The 16,986-nt window shown below is 32.3% G+C and overlaps 1 protein-coding gene and 1 pseudogene across 4 annotated transcripts in view; one reads left to right on the top strand and one right to left on the bottom strand.

Moving 5' to 3' along the window:
* The window catches only part of HBS1L (HBS1 like translational GTPase), a 78,900-nt gene that overhangs the window by 22,421 nt on the left and 39,493 nt on the right, over window positions 1–16,986 (top strand). Inside the window, exon 1 of one of the 4 annotated variants that reach the window (XM_016155684.2) lies at window positions 596–614. The exons of the other annotated variants lie outside the window; for them this stretch is intronic. The gene's annotated coding sequence lies outside the window, so the exon portion shown is untranslated. Of the gene's footprint in view, window positions 1–595; window positions 615–16,986 lie in introns of those variants that run through there. 4 annotated transcript variants of the gene reach the window in all.
* Window positions 10,483–11,790, bottom strand: LOC107516177 (annotated as a pseudogene).

The following is a 16,986-nucleotide window of genomic DNA, read 5'->3' as shown; positions in this document are numbered from 1 at the left end:
CATGTACTGAATTTCTCTCTGTTCATCTGTCTGTCTATTTTGGGGCTGATAATTTTTCTTCCATGCCAATACCAAATTGTTAATTACTGTAGCTTTTTATTATTTTATAGACTATCTTGTTTAGTATTAGTATTTTGTAGGCTATCTTGTTTTTTCTCTTCTTTTTCATAGTTTCACTGAATTATCTCATCTCACATGGATCTTTTTCCCACAGGAACTTTAGAAAGAGCTTGTCAAGTTACTGAAAAAAAATCCAGTTGTAATTTTTATTGGGATGTTTAATTTTATCAAAAGATTTTTGGAGAAAAACATACTGTTTTCATAGATACAAAAGGCCTTAGGCACATTATATTGTTAAACATTAAGTTATTTTAATAGATTTTCTAGTATTGATCTCGTCTTGGAACAATCATAATTGGTCCTGGTGGATTATTCTTTTAATGTGATGGATCTTATTTGCTTTTAGAATAATTAACTTCCGCAGCTGAACATCATTTTTTTTTTTTTTTTTTTTAAATAAAAAGAAGAAGAAGAAGGGCTTATGAGGCCATTGCTAGTAAATAAATAAGACTTGATTTGGGGCATGGAGTCTAAACCACCAGCAGCATGGCTAGGTAAGAAAGATGACATGTCTGTCATCCCAGAGTTTTTAAGCATTCTTATACATTAGGGTGGGTGGGGGGAGATGTAAGCTGTTCTGAAACGATTCACATTAGGCAAAGGGATGGGAGAAAGTGAAACGGCTAATTCTGGGATAGGCGCAGCAAAGTCCGCAAGGAAGAAGTGTCTGCTCGCTGGCTACTGTAATTTTAATTTAGAACATCTCCGATTTTTTTTCTTGTCATTGTTAATATTTAAGATTATTTTATCTATTTCTAAATTAAATTACAGTTACGTGTGTGTTTGTCAGATTTTGGTTTCTCCTGTGATGTTTAGAGATTCTGGTTTTTCTTGTGATGAATAGAGAATGTAGAAAGTTTTCCTTTATCCTTGAGTAATTTGAAGAACATTGAAATTATTCGTTTCATGATACAATTTATCCTTCTCAATATTTTAGAGTCAATTTTGAAAGTTGAAATTTTATTAGAAAACCATCCCTTTCATCCAAGTTGGCAAATGGATTTGTTTGTCATTGTAGTGCGGGGGCTAAGGAAAATTACTTTTCTTCCTACCTTCTAAGTTCTAGCTGGGTTAATAATTCAAATAACATATAGCAGATTAACAGGAGAAAATCATGTTTTAATATGTATGCCAGGGAATTCAGCATAAGCACGAAAATTCCCAGAGACAGTGAGGTAAAATTTTGTGTATAAGTCCTTTTGGACAAAAGGGAAAGAAGGAGCAAGGGAGCAGAGTATGAGATTTCAAAGGAAATAGGCAATTGGCAGATTGTTAAGGAAGAGTGGAACACATATGACAGGCAAATTCTTGTTTCAGTGCTCCTGGCTCCTGCCTGGAGCCCTCCCATCCACCATACTCAATTCAAATTAGGCTAAAACGAACATGCTTAGATTTTCTTCCTAGAGTAGGCCTTCCCATCTGATCTCTTAGACAAGAAATGAGAAAGGTCAGAGGTACTTCTGAATCTTATTTCTTAATAACCAGCTTAAAAGATCAATATCCTAAAAGGCAGAATTTTGGGATAAAACATTGTCTTATTCTTTTAGATTTTTCTATACCATGGTTATATCTCCATTCTTATTTTAAATATTGTTTTCTTTCCTCTACTTTCTCCTTTTGCCAGCTTTTTTTCCCTCTTGATTTATTACCTTGTAATTTGTTTTTTCCCTCCAGAGATTGGCTCCTAAATTGATTCGTTTTGCTGGTTTAAATTCATCAGTTAGTTGATCTGTTGATGACCTAATCTTTTCTTCATTTTTTATTTTCTAGTTTTCTGAGTGGAACATTTAATTGACCTTAAACGCATTTTTAATTCTTTATCTTAAAAGTTAATTAATCAATGAAATTTTAAACATAGAAAATAATATAACAAATACTCATGTACCTCCAATTTAATTTTAACAGAAGGTAACATTTTGCCACACAGGTCAGATCTCTCTCTGTAGTAAGAAGTAAATTGTTAGATTGCAATCCTAGCTTCACCTTTTGCTTGTTCCTCCCCACTACCTTCAAGTTGATGTGCATTTGTTCCCATTCTCTCTTATGTTTCTGGAGTTATATTTCCTATTAATACTATATTTACTGTCGCAAATGGGTTCTTTTAGAGTTATTTCCTGGTTTCCTTTAGAGTTACTGTTATTTTCTGAATAATCCACAATTTAATTGTGATTTCCTTTTTAAACTGAGAATTCAAGAGTATTAAAATGTATGTGATTTTTGTTTATTGTTATGATTGCTGGTTTCATTGTACTGTTAAAGAGAATGTGGTCTATGCCCTTTACTTTTTGAAGTTTATTGATTTTTTTTTCTTTGTGGTTCAATGTAGTTTCATAGCAACTTGTCAAGAGTACAGATTCAGCCTGAAGAATACAAAATATGACAGTTAATTATCTTTTAATTATTACAGAGTTCAGTATTATGTAAATTCTGTTTTCTTGGTTATAGACAGTGGTAAATTAAAATGTAATATTCTTATTTTTTATTTTATCTTATTACTTAAAGATTTTACCCTGTACATTTTGATATGTAAAGACACCTGATCTTTCTGTAGATTTGAATTTTTCATCAATGTGAGGTTTCTTTGGCTCGTTTTATGCTTTTTTTTTTGCCTTAAATTCAGTTTATTTAACATTAATATCATGATTGCTGCTTTCTCTTAAGTTTTATTCGTTCATCCTTTTGTTTTAAAAGTTTGAGTCACTTTGGTTTAGTTGTATTTCCTGTATAATTGAGTTTGTTAGAGACTCTGTTTTAATAGATTTTTTTTCCCCACTTATGAGATTGATAGTACAGATATACCTTCTGTCACTTAAAATAAACATTGTGGTGTTTTATATTTATACATTTTGATATGTAATCTTTGTTTTGACTTCGTATATACTCTTTGATAACTTGGAACATGTGCAGTTCAATGTAATAACATACTTTAATATTACTTACATTCTTAGATAAGGTATTGTCCTTTATACCTTTTATAATATATTTAAACTTCTTTAACTGAATTAACTTTATAAAGTTATTTAATGAGTCCTGGCTTTAAAAGTTGAGTTTATCAGAGTTATCCTTTCTCATACTTGACCTCTTCCTTTATCTCCTGGTATTTTTAGACATATTATTTATTTGTTGCCAAGATTATAACATTTTCATTTTATTCTGTACTCAAAATTTCCTTAGTTTTAAACCAACCATAGTTACTTTAAAATTGATTGAGTCTCATGATTAGGCCTCTCTTTGTTTCTTGTTTGACATCTGGTTCAACCTTACCCTCCCCCTAAAATACACATGTTTGAAATATTTCCGAAGTGGTTAAATACATGAAAATGATTCTGTGACCTATATTTGCATGACAGATTGAGAAGTAATGGTCTTTGGTCCCTCTTTCCTTCCTGAATGGCTTTTCAGACATTGCTGTACCATTTTCTATTATTGTATGATGCTCTAGCTAGGCCTATTCTGCTGCTTGTAGTGTGACTTTTATTTCTGTAATAGGTTTTTTCCCCCTTCCGTATTTCTCTTGAGCTCTTCTGGCTTAATTTAGAACTTTGCCTCCTATTTTTATCATCTTTTATCCTGTGTTTCTCCCGTTTTTTTTTTTCTTTGTTTTTTGAGAGAAAGTAAGATAGAAACATCTTTACTTTTTCTCTTTAATTGAATATTTTTTCCCTAGGATACTTGAAAGGTTAAACTCTTCACCTGTGAAACTAGATTGACCTGAGAGGCTTGCGAGTAATTTCTTTGTAAGTTTGTCCAAAGGTTTAGATGCTTAGGTGTAATGATTCCATCATATATCAACCTGACTTTATCATGACATTCCACTGAATAATATAGAAGGAAATTTTTTTTATTACTCAGAGAATTTCTCAATAATTTTTGTATTTTTAGGTTTTGTAATGAGAACTTAATAGTTATATGAAAATTAGCTTTTTATCATGGCAATCAATTGGAACTCTAATTTCTGAAATTATATATTAATGTTAGTATATCTCCTTAATTTAGATAACATTTGGTTCATTTTGTTAACCTTTATAATATTGAAAGTCACCAATAGCAAATACAAGCAAGCTTAGAATGGGTTATATAATTTCAGTACACGTATGTATGAATGGACTGTTAAACAGCGTGTATTTAGGGGGTAAAACTGTGGGACAATCTTCCAGTTTTCTGATGGTATTTTCCTTGCACATTAAACTTACCAAAGGGGAAAACACTCCCCAAACTATAAAACCAAGTGACATTGAGTCTTATTTGTTGTTCCACAAAAAAATCCAGAGCGTGAAATACATATGTAGTAGTATTGTTCAAAAGTAACATTCTTGGTAGAAAAATCTTACTATTTATGGTTTAAAATTTTATCATTAGTCAACATAACTTGAAAGAGGAATAGTTTCGACCAAATGTTATTGTGAGAAGTGAGGTTAACTTCTGATTGTTGTTGAGGCTTTTTCTAACATTGGATTTATTTTGATTCTTTTAGGAAATAGTAGATCTAAAAAAAGTAAGCATTAAGAAAAAATAGACTACAAATATGGCAAAGGAGTCGTGTAATTCTTATTTAACATTTTAGATGGCTCTTAAAATTTCCATTGCCTCACAAGGAAATGTTTATATTAATCAGACCGTTAAGAGAACTGGTTATTTGAAAGTGTTGGAGGTTTTGGAGAAATAGACTTTAATACTGTGCTGTACAATTGAACTACTATGTTTGGTAACCTTTAAGTAATACTGGTTTGCTCATACTGTTTGGAAACCTATTGTACATCATTTTCCTTTCCCTTTGAATTTCACTTGGTTTTCCCTTCAAGTAAAGTTTCATTCATAAAACAAAGCCCAATTTTACATAATGAGGATATAATTATTTGCTAGCATTGTTTTGCTAGTTTTGAAGTGTTAATAGTGTGCTAAACAAACTTCATATAGTTTATCCATATACGACTATTTGAATATCTGTAAAATGTTTATATCTATACTCATAGTGATTATCATATTTTTAAGTCTTGATGACAAGTTGTTCCAGAAGGTGCAAGAAATTAAGAAATATAAAACAGAGCTGTAAATACTTCCAACAAGATCATTTTTTCCTACTTTTTTTATTGTGCTGTTTTTCTCTTTCTTCGATGTTACCCAAGTAACTAAACGGTAGAGATAGTGACATTAGCTTTTTGGGAAGAGATGTAACCTCTTCTTTCTCTTTCTCAGGTCAGATGTATTAAGAGATTTTGTCTTATCCTGGAGATAAATCCTATGAGTAATTTGGAAAGTCTGTATTACAAAGAAAAATTATTAATATGAGATGTTATGGATATTTCTAAATCTAAATGAACTTTTCAGTAATGTACTTACATATTGCATTTTACTAAATGAATCCTTTTTGTAGAGTTTAAAATAAACATCAGACTGCAGTTTTTTTGATGTCCCTTTTTAAATTTATTTTTCTTAGATAAATTTAAGCAGTTAAAAGAATTTTATGCTCGTACAGAAAAGTTTTAAATCAGTTGGTTTTCTGCTTTAAAATTATGTGGGCTTTTGAAAGGAAGTGGTTTATTTGAGTGAAAAAACTGTAGTTCAGAATGTTCTCATATATGTCTTAAGATTCTCTTTGTATATACACCTACACTGGAAAAACTGAAACAGTAATTGCTTAATTTAAAAATAATTTGCTGTAGACTCTCAAAACAACTTACCTTCTTCGTGAGTAGCCAGTACCATAAGAGAATTGTGTTAATGTTAAACACAGTTTTCTTTTAATTACCTTTTTTTAACCATAGAAATTACAATCATATTATATATATTTACATATACATACATAATGTATATCGGATTATGTATATTATTGTTTCATTCAAAGGCAGTTAGTTATACATCTTTTTAATATTTTTTGAATGTTTGGTATATGTGCTAAGCATTGCTAAGTGTTTTAGCAAGGGACAGAATAGAGGGAAAAGGCAAAATTGAGTTTAATCAGCATTTATTACATGTTCACTTTTGATCAAAAAAATGTGTTAGCCATGGAAGACATAGATTTAAGTCACAGACTTTTCCCTAGAGCTTTGTAGTAGTCCTTCAGAGGGTAAGTGGATTTAAGAGAAGCACCAACCATAGCCAGGTGTTTTCTCTCTGAATGTGTTACCTGTTCCTTTTTATTGGCTGTGTGTAAAGTATTCTGTTCTGGGAGTTGCTACCTCTCAAGGGCAAATAGGGAACTGAATTAATATATTGAAATGTAAACTATGTGTCAGGCTTTGTTTCTGTTTTATTTGGTCATGAGAATCTGTGAAGTAGGTGGAAGAAACAGGCTCATATCAACAATTTGCCTTATTAAAGAGGCAAATTGTAACTTAAACTTAATTCCTTGGAACTCCAACATCATTTTTATTGTTACATAGTAATTACAACAAAATTTTGTGTTGTAATAATTTTAGTGGTTTGGTTTTTGTTGGTAAGTATCTTAAAGCTGGATTGTTAGGGAAACCAGCTTTATTATTAGTGAGGTAGTTAAAAATTACTTTCAGATTTTTTTTCTGGTAGTATTAACTGAGAGACTTCGACTTTTACATGTAGAGAATTGGTATCAGGTTCTAAATTCTTGTGAATTAACAGTCCTAAAATGTGAAGTCATTTTCTAGTTTAATTTTAAATCACTTTGTGTTATTTGATTTCTTATTTAAACAACAGTTCTATTTGATTTAAAAATCCCAAATAATTTTTTTAATAGTTGCTAGCTTGGTGCCATTTTTTAAGCCCATACTTAAATATTTTTATATTTATTGAGTTTATGTTTATTGAATGAAACTACAGAAAGAATTCAGTTGAGCGAGTGGAAGAAAGAACACATCACTAATTTCATTACTTAGAATTTAGAAGTATTAGCATTTCGATATATTTTAACAATAATAGTAGACATTATTAATACTTAACTGCACACCAAATGTTGTACTAAAACTTTTATATCTGCTGTCATTTAATATTCACAATAATCATTTAGAGTAAGAATTATTTTTATCTTAGATTTACAACTAGAGGCTCTGAAGCTCAAAATTGACTAAACATCTTGCCCAAGGCTACAAAACTGGTAAATGTTAGGACATTTAGGATAAGGTGCACCTTATACCAAAGCTCCCTCTTGAATACATTTTATATGTGTTTCTACATATAGGAGATATTAGTTCCTTTCTTAAAAAATGGGGCCACACTTAACTTTTTAAACTCATTTTAACTTAATAATGTGCTGTAGACCTACTTAAAACATTTTTTAACTGTTAAATTTTATTTTTAATTGCGATAAATATGCATAACATAAAATATACCATGTTAACTATTTTTGAGCATAGTTTAGTAAAGTATATTTACATTGTTATGTAATCTCCAGACCTTTTCATGTTGCAAAACTGAAACTCTAAACTCATTCAACAACTCTCCATTTTCCCCTTCCCTAGTTCCTAGCAACTCCTATAGACCTTTCTTTGTATGCCAACAGATTTAGGTTTCATAGTATTGTATTCTTTTGTTTCATTTAACCAAACACCTAATATAGGAACTTAAGTTTTTCAATTTATTGTTACAAAAAACTTCAGTAGACATTTTTGTACATTGTGCATTTTTTCAATTATTTTATAAAAGATACTTCTAGAGTAATAATGCTGGGTAAAAAGGTATGGGCATTTTTAAGGCTTTAGTATAGTGAAGTTACCCTTCAGAAAGATTGTACTATTACTCTTATATTTAATTGTAGTTGTTCTTATATTTTTTATCCTTGGTGAATTATGCATGCTGTTACAGGTTGGCAGTATCTAAAATACCATTTACTCATGAGCAAGTAATACTTAGGAGTTTCTATGAAAAGGAAAATAACCCATGTGATACAGTTAGCACAGTATCTGGCACACAGAAAATGTACAAGTGATAATTGAACTTAATTCAAAGAAATACTTTATTACCACCCAAGGAACAAGTGCTATTAACAAGTGATTATATTAAAATTTAGTGAATTGAATTACTTAAATGACTGACTCTTTTGGGCTTAAAAAAAATGATTCATGATGTTTTTAGAAAAAGTAATCCCCCTTGGGGAATTACCTATCTTCTTTGTCTGCACTTAGCCATTTTTAACAGCCTGTTACAGATTTCTTCCCTTTTTCTATTTTTTCCCCACAAAATATATATAAAAATAGACACATACATATAGGGTTATATATATATATATATATATATATATATATATATATACACACACACACACACTTATTTATTTATATATTTATATATTTAAAAAGATATTTCCCTTTATTTTTAATACTATGTCAACTTGAGTAGTGTTCTAACTTACTAATTTTGGTGATTTTATAATATGTCATGATTTGGCTGTACTATTGTTTATTCAAGATTTCCCATATTAAAGAACATTTATTTCCTTTTTGCTTCTATGAGTAGTGCTATGTATAGGACATTTGTGTACATATCCTTAGAAACTAGGGCTTTTGATTCTATGAGCTCTCCTTTAGTGGGATTGCTGGGTTGAAAGTTATATTTGCTTTCAATAGATATGGCCATTGCCTTATGAAAGTATGGTTCATCCCTCTTACGGCTGTAGGTGTCACTGCATTTCTTGACTTTGGACAGTCTGATAAGTTAATGTCTCATTGCTACTCTGATTTGTATTTCCATAACCATTAATGAAGTTGGGTATTTTTTCATATATTCATATGCCATTTGAACTTGTTCTGTGAATTGTGAATTATATCCTTACTTATTTTTTTTAAATTGGATTATCTTGTTGACTTGTAGTCTGTGTACATTATAGATATTAACCTTTCATTAGTTGTATGTATTGCAGATAATTTCCCCGTCTTTTTAATTTATTTTTTTTTTATTTAGATCGGTTGCTGTAGAAAAATTTAGTCACTCTTTCTGTCTTTTATAACAACCAGGTTTCAGGCTTGGATTAAAAAAAAGCAAACCTCAACCTCTAGCGTATACATATTCTAAATTTTCTTTTAAGATAATTATTATATGTACTTTTTTACATGTAAGACTTAATTTCTCTAAAATTTATTTTTTTGTGTAGAGTGTAGAGAAAAGTATCAGACTTCATTTTTTTCTGGATTTTCATTTGAACTTTAAAAATGCATCTGCTTGTATGCTGTGACAGATAGTGTGTTGCATAGTAGGAGGGGATGGTGGTTCTCAATTTAGATCAGTATTGTCTTGCAACCTGTCTCTGTCATTTACTATCTGTGTGACCTTGGTATAGTTGCTTGATTCCTCTGAGACTTGATTTCTTCTTTAAAATGGCAATAATATCTACCTCAGGTTTTATGATGACCTACCCTTATCCAATAACATCATGCCTAAATTTAAGACATGAAGAATTAACATGATTTGTTAATTCTTAGCATGCTGAAGGGTAGATAATTCCAATAATGGGCTATAGATGAGATCTCTCAGGGAGAGCTTATAGTAAGTCAAACAGAAGGCCAGGAAAGAATGGTGAGGGACAATAATGTATTTGTTTAGTATTTTTTTGAAGGGTTTTGATATATAGTTTCATTCTGTAAAATAGAAAAAGCTTTGTTTACTTGTAGACTGGCTTCCTAATTTTTTTTTTTTATCTCAGCAGTAAATATTTACAAATAAACTATAGATGACCTCTTTTTTTTAAGGAAAATTATTAATACAGTATTGTCTTCATTCATTAACATTTGAAGTAGCAAGTATTCTTATTGCTATAAATGTTCATAATATCACAGTTTAAGTGTATTGTATATACTAGATAATAAATATTGTTCATGCTTCCTCAAAGTATATACTCTAATCTAATAATACATATTGAAATCTATTCATCTAAAGTTTTTTAATTTTTAAAAATTACTGGCCCAGCGATCAGAAATTGAAGTCTGATCCCAATGCATCTTTTGAGTTAAAAAGTTTTTTCTGTGTGATAGGAGGTAGATACTGCATGGTGGATTTGATGAGGCAAGTTATACAGTAAAGGATGTTTTAAAGTGAAAAAAATAATACCAAATAAATAAATCACAGTAAACGCAGCTGTAGTATTGTAGGAAGTGGTTTATTCTCTGTAGCCTAGTTGGTGTACATTCTGAATCTGGTAACTAGAATTTAAATATGTAGTCAGATTCAGTGAAATGATTTCATATTTGAAGTCATTTTTCACTGAAAATATAACAATGATTTCTTTGAAATTTGGAGAATGTTAGTTTTCTGTTCATGTGCCTATATGTACTTAGCATATTGAACCATTTATAGGAATGATAAGATTGAGGGCAAAATGTGTACTTATCTGGAAAACTAGTTTTTTTCTTTTTCTAAATAACCTTAATTTTTTTGAGCTTTTATATTCTACTTTATTCTTCATTTAACTTTTAAAACACTACTATAGTTGAATATAAAACAAAAACGATACCAATAGTGAGCATATGATGATTACAGTCCTTCACTCATACACTACTGCATATAAATAATGCCAGCAGTGAGTGTTATTTACTGGTCCCAATAAGAGGTCTGACACTGAACACTAGCACCCCTAGAATGATGTTCATCATCATCATGTACTTCTCCATATTTCTTGATATGGATCAAGTCTACCAGTTCTACCTGGTCCATTTCATCAGTCTCTTCTACTTCTTTTCAGGTAAGAGTTTTTCAAGAAAAGAGAGTTTATCAGGAGAGAGAAAACCATTCTCAGGAAAGTTTACCTTAAATTCGACGATTGGGCAACCCTTTTCATATGGTCTACGATAAATTGTCATGCTTTCATTTAGCACACACTTGATACCTCCATGCTTAACAATCTGACCTAGATGAGAGGTGATGACTGTCCTTCAGTTTTCAAGAGTAGCTAGTGGCTTTTGGAAGCCACATAATGCTTCAGCCAGCTGTATGTCCATACACATGAAAAGGTATTCTCGAGTAAAAACAGCATGGTCCTCCTGATCTAAAACAATGATAATTCCTCCTGCTCCAGTCTTGGTTCTTGGTCTCCTTCACCATGGAATTTGTCTTCTGGCCATCTTTCATGCCTTTGTCAACATGAACTTGTAGAATCCTCTCTCACTATCTTCTTTTTGTTGCAGCCTTTTCATCTGTCTTTAAGACTGATCCGTTCGTTCCCCATGGCCCTGGTATTCCATGTACACAGACTGAATTTGCTGAACCATTCCAGATTCTATCTGATGAATTCTTACTTGCATCCCATACTTTAGCAATTGGGACAGCACTGTACTGCTCCTTCCTTACCACCTCGGCCTTCACATTTGTCACAAATCACATTCTTTTGCAGAGCTAGTTTTCTTCTTGCACCATTATATAAATCTAAGGTTACTGAGAGTTGATGCACAACATTTTTACCTCTCTTTTCTCTCTACATTCTTCCTCTTTCTCCTAAAAACATATCAAAGATGTCCATGGGGAAGTCCATACCGCCACCTACTCCACCTTCTTTAATTGCCTGTTCTCTGTCGTATAATTAATTTCCTTTACATCAGAGAGCAGGCACTTCATGAAATTGAGAAATGTATCAAAACTTCTCTCCTGTATTTGGATTCTTGATCACGGTGGTATTTCAAGGCCGATTTCCTGTAAGCTTTTTTCAGTTTTTTCCTGGGTAGTATTGGGTTTGACCCTCAAAACATCATGGTAAGTGGTTTCTTTCACCATTTTTAACAGCCAGTGAGCAGGCTGAAGCCGGTGTGGGAGAGCGGGAAGGAGTGTGTTTCTGTGTGTAGCTCGGGCAGCCACTGCTTCTCCGCCTCTCACCCAGCGTTCTGGAAAGTTCCCTAACCTTAAATGCTTTTTCAACTCAGTGTTTTGATCAGATTCAGATTTTAAATTTTAAATTTGTGCTATATTAAAAGGCTATTGCGAATTTGTTTTGAATGTTTATATCTTAACCATGTAAATAAAAAATTTTTTCCTCTTTTTGAAATATTTCAAATCACCTATTAACATATTTTCCTCATTGTCAAAGTAGTATAGTCTTAATGTAGAAAAAGGGGAAAAAGTTACTTATAATTTTCCTACCCAGTCGTCTGTTTTGCCGTATTTTCTTTATTTTGTTCATATGCATTTTTATTCTTTATGTTTAAGGCTTTTATACATACAATTTTGTATCCTCTATTTTCCCTTTTCATTTTATATATATATGTCTGTCTCTATCTGCACTCACATTTTTAAGTGTGGAACAAATTTTTAGATCCCATTTTGATTTAGAGAATGATTTTAAAACTTTGATTAATCAAAGAAAATATAGAAGCCATTTTTAATTTAAAACAAAAACAAGGTATTCTGTACTAGTATTTTCACATCTTTATAGGTACTGTTCATATTTGAAATTACTTAATGCCATCAGGTTAAAAAAAAAAAGCATACTTAAAAAAAAATGACCTTGAAATATTTCTCATGGATTTTATATGAAACAAACAAACCTCGGTTGTTTTTGGTTGGATTTAAGAATATTATTTCCTCTGCAGTTTTCATTAACTAGTACCCTATTTGATGTGGGTGATCATATTAAATATTTAAAAATTACATAGTTGATGTCATTTAGAGATTAATGATACATATGTTTGGGGGGGAGAGATTGTCAATGAATAGGCTAAGTAGTTATTTTTAAAAAGAGGGCAAGAACCTTAAAAGGTCATCTGAACTAGTTTCCTGATTTGAGACAAGTCTAAACATTGTTTTAGTTATGAACCTGAAACCAGTCAGAAAGCGGTAGGTATAATTTACAAGAATATTAAACTGGGTCAGGCAAGTTATTTAACTTACGTAAATTCTCATTTTTTTATTTGTAAAATTAGTTTTATACCAGGTAAGTCATTCTTATTTTTTCTGTCTCAGAACAACTGAGAGATTTAACATTTTCTTCTCAGCATCAGTATCTACCAGTGACAATGATTTTCAAAGGAGGATGTGGCAAGGATATCTTTGTTCTTTTGATCCAACTTCTTCCAAGCTGAGAATTACTGGCTTAGATATTACTTTTTCCATATGCAAAATTACATAATATTATTAAATATTTGAGTTCCTAGTTTGTACCAGGCACTGGACTAGATGTTGTGAAATATATTCAAAAGTTCCCCTCTGTTGCTCTTAGGTTAGTTGGAGAGGTAAGGCTATACTTTAATATTGATATTTTGCAGTACTCACAGAAACAATACCACATGTACAATAAAGTTATATCATTTTGATCTGGAGTTTTTCAGGAATTTGGAATTATATGTGACTTAAAATTGATAGAATTATGCTAGATGCATAGTTTAGATCTTAAATATCCCTTTTCACATGTAAAATAAATGTAAGCAAAAGGTTAAAAGATAATAGCCAGGTGTATGTTATTATAGGAAGGCTAGCCTAGCCTAGTTTCTCATTGGAATTTAAAATATATTAGCAATTAACTTTATTAAACAATTAACTGCTAGCTGTAACTATAGGCATTCTTAAAAGATTTTGAAATGCAAATACTAAACCAAATCAGAATTAATTGATTTTATTATTAACTGTTATCAGAAGTATCTGAGTAGATAATAATGATTATTAGCCTCACTGAAGTCACAAAATCATGATCTGGACAAAGCATTAACCTTTTCAAGAGGTGCTTGATCAAGCAGTTTTTATATACATTTAACTACAAAATAAGCCCGGGTCAGCCATTTTGGGAAAACGTCTTCCACTAGTTCCTGAGGAGGAGCAACGGGGAGAATGCCTGGAAGTGGCCTGGAGAAAACAAGAGCAATATTTCCATTAATTAGGTGTGTGATATTTAGAAATTTACTTAAATTTTCATCTGTAAAATGATAGGCTGAACCAAATGACCTCTAAAATTATGGCCCACAAAGTTGCATGATTGTATGCAGATGTGGATACTTACTTTCTGCCCTCCTCTTTATTAATCAGAATTCCTTCCTTCCTTTGGGTGTTTTCTCACCCTTCATTTTCTGTGAGCCGTCTCATCCATTCCTAGATCTTATGTTGCTTTATGTGTTTTAGTGGTCCTGTCATTTCTCTTGCTTTCCAAACTTGATTATCCAGGTTTCTATCCAATTTCTATTTTTTTCTTTTTTCTTTTATCTTTTTCCAATTTCTATTTGTCTAGAAAGACTCTCAGACCCAGTGTGTTCTACATTCACATCTAATTGAGATTACTTGGGATTTAGTCGCTGTTTTTTTTTTGTCTCCCTAACATGTAATTTATCTCTATTACTTATTAATGTATTGTCTCTCCTGCCTGTTTCCTCTTACTCATTTCCTATGCTCTGGTACTTGCTCAGCTTCAGTCATAGCACTTGTGATGTCTTGCCAAAGTTCTCTGACTATCCTCGTCTGTCTTTTCTTTCAGTCTTATCTATCTACATGTCCATCACATCTAGAATGAAAGTTACCTGAAAACAGAGACTATTACTCATCCTTGTGTCCCCAGTGCCAAGAACACATTATAATTTAACTCGAAAATGTAAAGACCTGAGATAGTATCTAGGTGTTGTTTAAAAAATAGTCTTTGGTGGCAATCCCCATTTATTTAGTAGGAAACAGTTCCTCTGTGGACTGCTGTAATTTTGCACTTGATGAGATGACCCAAGCGGAGTAAGATCCTGACCAGCAGACTTCTCTTTGTTCTCTTGAATATATTCTCCATTTGGTGATGATATTACCATTCACTTTCTTGTAGGAAATCTGGGAACTGCTCTTTCTCTCACCTCACTTCATATCTTAGGGCTTCAATTGTTCCTGATTTTACCTCGTAATATCTTTTAGATATCCCTTTCCTCATTATTCTTACCTTAGGTCAGTCCATAGCATTTTTTACACACATCAGTATAACAATTTACTAGCTGCTCTCCTTTCAATCTTGCCTCTATTTTCCATATTATGGTCAGAATAAGTTTTAAAAGCACAGTATGATACTCCAATGCTTAAAATCTTTTAGTAGCTTTTATTGTTCAAAATCAAGTGAAGCGCCTAAATGTACGTTATACATGGCTTGAAATGAGTTGCCTGATTTTCTGTCCTTACGTCTCACCGCTTAATCTCTTTCCCTATTTCCCAGCCATGGCGATCTACTGGCAGTGAGTGGTATGCGTTGTCAGTAGATAAGTCATACCCTGATCCCCTTTTCCTTATTTTTTCCTCAAAAATTCATTAGGAGTCTTTTGAAGAAAATCTAGTCTAATTTTTTCAGTGTGGGTGTCTTAGTATCTTTACTGTGCACTCTCCGAGCCTGCAGTTTACATTGTACTAATAAGCTTGTATGGTATCTCTGGTACACTTAGTTTCTTGAGGATGGGAATCACATCTTATTTTTTGATCTGTTTGTCCCAGTAGCTAGCACAGTGTCACACGGTTGACGTTTCCCTCCTTATCATGAATTAATTGGATTGCCAGAGAGCAATTTGTGTCTGAATTTCCTGGTGCCAAATGAGGAAAAGGAAGTTGATATTTTGATGCTATCAGAGACCCACAGACTATGTTGCTTTCTGTTAGTGGTGTGAAGCATTGAATACTTAATATATTACCACACATTGTCATAAGCATTTTACATGTCTTATTTAATTATTCTAATATCGCTATTAGATAGATACTGTTGTTACCATTTTACAGATGAAGAAACTAGGCACAGAAGTTAAATGAGGACTTTGAGGTCATAACTAGTAAGTAGCAGAACCCGAATTTACTCAGGGTACCTGGCGGCAGAGTCTGTGTCTTGCTGTAAGTGACTGGTGAATCGAGGGATTTTGGCATGGGGTGGTTATTGGGACTCTCTTGTGGGAGCATACAACTATGCAGATAAATTTGCTTGTGCTTTATTCAGTGTTTTTATCTTGTAGATGCCCGGTAACTCTTTGTGGTATGAATCCAAGCATCTTTGACCATACAGTGCTGAAGTGGCCTCCGTGTTTTATGCATTATCGAGAAGCCTTGGTTTCCTTGTATTAATAATTTTCATGAACATAATGGCATTTGCATGAACATAGAAATAGTGTGAGCCATGGCTATGGATGTGAGAAAACAAGAGTGTTTATGCCAGAGAATTACAGTCTGCTCATGGCAGTAGCAAGGAAGAGATGAGTCTTGAAAAGTAAATTAGGGTCAAGTTTTAAAGGACTATTTAAAAAATTAATTTTTTTGGGGGGTGGGGTACAGGGCCACTAAATATATTTTAGCAGGTGAGTGAGGTGATGAAAAACCTAGTGATAGTGGTAGGACATGGTTTTAATAAGCAAGAGACAGAAAGAGAGACACCATTTCTAACACCACAAACGAGATCCCAAGGGCCTGGCCTAAGTCGGTGGGAAAGGAAAGGACAAATTTGAGAAATATTTATGAGGGAAAAGTTAATAGAATTAGTATTAATTGGATCTAGAGGTTTTGAGAGAAAAGGGAATCAGAGACCAATGACTTTGAGGTTTCAAGTTTGGCTGGATGGGAAAAGGCTTAAAAATTACTTGTTTTATGAGCCAGAGGAGAAGTTTAAGAGAGATGATGTGTGTTACTTGAGGTGATTGTATGTAGAGTACGTAATGTGTATTCTTTTGATAATAACTCTTTAGAGCAGTAGCTCTCAACTAGAGGTGTCTTTGCCCTACATTTGGCTATGTCCAGAGACATTTTGGGATGCTGCTGACCATCTTGCAGTACAGAGGACAGCCACCCACACCATAGAAATATCCTGCCCAAAATGTCAGTAGTACCAAAGCTGAGAAATCCTGTTTTAGAGAGTCCAAGGAGACCAAGATAGATTTTACCTTGTTTTTTAATCTAGTAGGAAAATACATATTCAAAGAAGTCACGTAATTCCCTTTTAGTTTTCACCTTCCCTTCCTGAGGAATTTTTTATCAGTATTGAAAGCATTATCA

The sequence above is a fragment of the Rousettus aegyptiacus genome, unplaced genomic scaffold (genome assembly GCF_014176215.1).
Source record: "Rousettus aegyptiacus isolate mRouAeg1 unplaced genomic scaffold, mRouAeg1.p scaffold_m13_p_1, whole genome shotgun sequence".
NCBI lineage: Eukaryota > Metazoa > Chordata > Mammalia > Chiroptera > Pteropodidae > Rousettus > Rousettus aegyptiacus.
Note: the sequence above shows the minus strand (reverse complement) of the source record. Positions and strands in the feature narration are given on the sequence as shown.